Raw genomic sequence first — 3,434 nt, 5'->3', positions numbered from 1 at the left:
CTTTTCTTTCCTTTCCTTCCTTTATTTTTAAATCAATTTTCTAATTTTTTCTTTTCTTTTAAAGTAAATTTTACGTTGATTATTTCTATGATGTATTGTGATTTTAATGCATTTTTCTGTTTTGTGAAGCACCTTGAATTACTTTGTGTACGAATTTTGCTATACAAATAAACTTGCCTTGCCTTGCCTTGCCTAGAGCCAATCCTTATCCCGAAGTTACGGATCTGATTTGCCGACTTCCCTTATCTCCCTTAATCTAACATGCCAGAGGCTGTTCACCTTGGAAACCTGCTGCGGATATGGGTACGGCCTGGCGCGAGATTTACACCCTCTTCTTCGGATTTTCAAGGGCCAGCGAGACCCGCGATGCTTTCCAGGTCACGGGCCCCTCTCTCGGGCGAACCCATTCCAGGGTGCCCTGCCCTTCACAAAGAAAAGAGAACTCTCCCCGGGGCTCCCGCCGGCTTCTCCGTGTTCACTTGCGTTACCGCACTGGACGCCTTGCGGCGCCTGTCTCCGCCACTCCAGGTTCGGGGATCTGAACCCGACTCCCTTTCGATCGGCCGGGGGTGACAGAGGCCATCGCCCCGCATTTCCGAACGGCGTTCGCCCATCCCTTAGGACAGACTGACCCATGTTCACATGGAACCCTTCTCCACTTCGGCCTTCAAAGTTCTCGTTTGAATATTTGCTACTACCACCAAGATCTGCACCCGCAGCGGCTCCACCCGGGCTCGCGCCCCAGGCTTCTGTGCGCACCGCGGCGGCCCTCCTACTCGTCGCAGCCTAGCCCTCGCGGCTCCCGTTGCCGGCGACGGCCGGGTTTGGGCCCGACGCTCCAGCGCCATCCATTTTCAGGGCTAGTTGATACGGCAGGTGAGTTGTTACACACTCCTTAGCGGGTTCCGACTTCCATGGCCACCGTCCTGCTGTCTATATCAACCAACACCTTTTCTGGGGTCTGATGAGCGTCGGCATTGGGCGCCTTAACCCGGCTTTCGGTTCATCCCGCAGCGCCAGTTCTGCTTGCCAAAAGTGGCCCACTAGGCGGCTCGCATTCCACGCCCGGCTCCAAGCTAGCGAGCCGGGCTTCTTACCCATTTAAAGTTTGAGAATAGGTTGAGATCGTTTCGGCCCCAAGGCCTCTAATCATTCGCTTTACCAGATAAAACTGCGAGACTTCGAGCGCCAGCTATCCTGAGGGAAACTTCGGAGGGAACCAGCTACTAAATGGTTCGATTAGTCTGTCACCCCTATACCCAGGTCGGACGACCGATTTGCACGTCAGGACCGGTGCGGACCTCCACCAGAGTTTCCTCTGGCTTCGCCCTGCCCAGGCATGGTTCACCATCTTTCGGGTCCTAACGCAACTGCTCCACCTCCCCAACGGGGCGGGCGAGACGGGCCGGTGGTGCGTCCAGGACCGAGATCGGCCCGGGATCCCACCTCAGCCGGCGCGCACCGGCCCTCACTTTCATTGCGCCACGGGGTTTCGTTCGGCATCATCTGACTCGCGCGTAAGACTCCTTGGTCCGTGTTTCAAGACACGGGTGGGTAGCCGACATCGCCGCTGACCCCTTGCGCCCGTTGTACATGGGCCGATCCCCGCCCGGGGCGGCGCAACGCGGTCGAGGCGCACTGGGAACAGTACGCCCCAGTCAACAGTTGCGCTGGGGGCAGAGAAGCCCTGTTCCTTGGTTCCACGGCCCCGGTGCGGGGAGGTCTGACCGGAGGGGCGCTGTAAAGCATGCGGCAGCCAGGGCCGCGTGCCACCTTCGCCCCCAAGCCCTTCATGGCCGAGCCGGAGCCGGTCGCAACGCACCGCTGCGGGGGAAAAGCGGGGGGAATAGTCGGCCCCCGGCCTCACACCGTCTACGGGCTGAGCCTCTACCAGAAGGACTCAGGTCCCCGCGCGACACCGGGCAAGCGGTCTTCCGTACGCCACATTTCCCCTCGCCCCGTTCCCCCGCTGGACATGCAAACGTCGTCCCCCGCCGCCATGGGGCCCTGTGACGCGCGGGCCGGTCCACCGGCAGCCGCGCCCGGACCGCGCAGGGTCTGGACGTTGGGGGGCGCGCGTCAGCGCTCCTCCCAGGCGCCCCCCTTGGCGAGGGGCATCGGAGAGGGAGGGAAAAGGGAGAGGCGAGGAGCCCGCGGGGCGAGGGCGGGAGGCAGAGGCGTCCGCTCGTCACACCGGGCGTCCCGATGTCTGCACTTGGGGGGACGAAGGCCTTGGCCGAGGTGGAGGGACCCGAGGGGCCCCCCCGCCCCTGGGCGGCGCCTGCGACAGCCCAAGCCGTGGGGAACGCAACGCTCCCCCCCCCGCGGTGGAGAGGAAGCGGGGATCACCGATTGATTGCAAAACGACCCTCAGACAGGCGTAGCCCTGGGAGGAACCCGGGGCTGCAAGGTACGTTCGAAGTGTCGATGATCAATGTGTCCTGCAGCAGACCTCATGTGGAGGTCTCTCAGGGAAAATAAAATAAATAAATAAATAAATAATGGATCCTCTCCCGTAGCCAGTTTAGCTTGTGCTGGTTTCCATCCGTGAAACCATGGTTCGAATCCGGGCTGCTCCCTGTAGAAAAGGGATTCTCTACTCCTGTGTTAGGTTCCAAGCCCGGATTGTTTGAGAGGGTTGCGTCAGGAAGAACATCCGGCGTAAAACATTGCCAAGTTAACTATGCGACTCGTCCTCGGAAGTAAGGATGCTTCGCTGTGGCGAGCCGAAAGAGAAAGAAGAATGGATCCTCTCCCGTCATAATTCCGCACTAACTTATCAAGCATCTCACAGTTTGAGCAGGTGTGATGTGTTCTGTGCGTCTGTTTCTCATCCAGCAATAATGAGAAAACACATTTCTATGTCTTCTGCTGCAGCTAATCATATTTCTGTGTTACCTTTTAACCTTTTCTTCATCTATTGCAGGAGTTATGTTCTAAAAACAGACGTTTATGACAGTCTCTCACAGACATTTTCACCCTCTTCTCTTGTTTAAACTCTCCAACCTTCATAGAAATTAAGTCCAAGATCTTAGAATGAAAACAAAGATTTGATCATCGATCACAGAGCTCCGTGTTTCTGTACAGGAGACACGGCACGGACTGAGGAGATTGATTGACGGGGTCTCCAGCCAATCAGGACACAGAACAGGGTGCACTGTTTAAAAAAGGCAGCATAATCGCTCTAAAAGAACGTAGAAAGTGAAGACTGTCTTCTGTTCTGTTTGACAGATTTTAGAGGCTTTCAGGTTGGAGCTCAGATTGCAGAAGGAGGGAAGAAAATGTCCCCTCTTGATCGTGTAGCCAAAAAAACCAAAAAAAAACAAACATGGGTTAGCACCACTGGGCCGGACCAGACATGGAGGCAGGCCGGATCCAGCCAGTGGGCCGTAGTTTGCTCTCAAAAGCTGAGAACTCTGTGGCTATTCCATCTC

At 56.5% G+C, this 3,434-nt stretch overlaps 1 pseudogene; it reads right to left on the bottom strand.

Annotated features, from left to right (window-relative positions):
- Positions 1–262: 262 nt before the first annotated feature.
- On the bottom strand, positions 263–1,532 carry LOC144995691 (28S ribosomal RNA; annotated as a pseudogene).
- Between the last annotated feature and the right edge of the window lie 1,902 nt (positions 1,533–3,434).

The sequence above is a fragment of the Oryzias latipes genome, chromosome 11, assembly GCF_053564925.1.
Source record: "Oryzias latipes strain Hd-rR chromosome 11, Olatipes_Hd-rR_3.1".
NCBI classification, from domain to species: domain Eukaryota; kingdom Metazoa; phylum Chordata; class Actinopteri; order Beloniformes; family Adrianichthyidae; genus Oryzias; species Oryzias latipes.
Note: the sequence above shows the minus strand (reverse complement) of the source record. Positions and strands in the feature narration are given on the sequence as shown.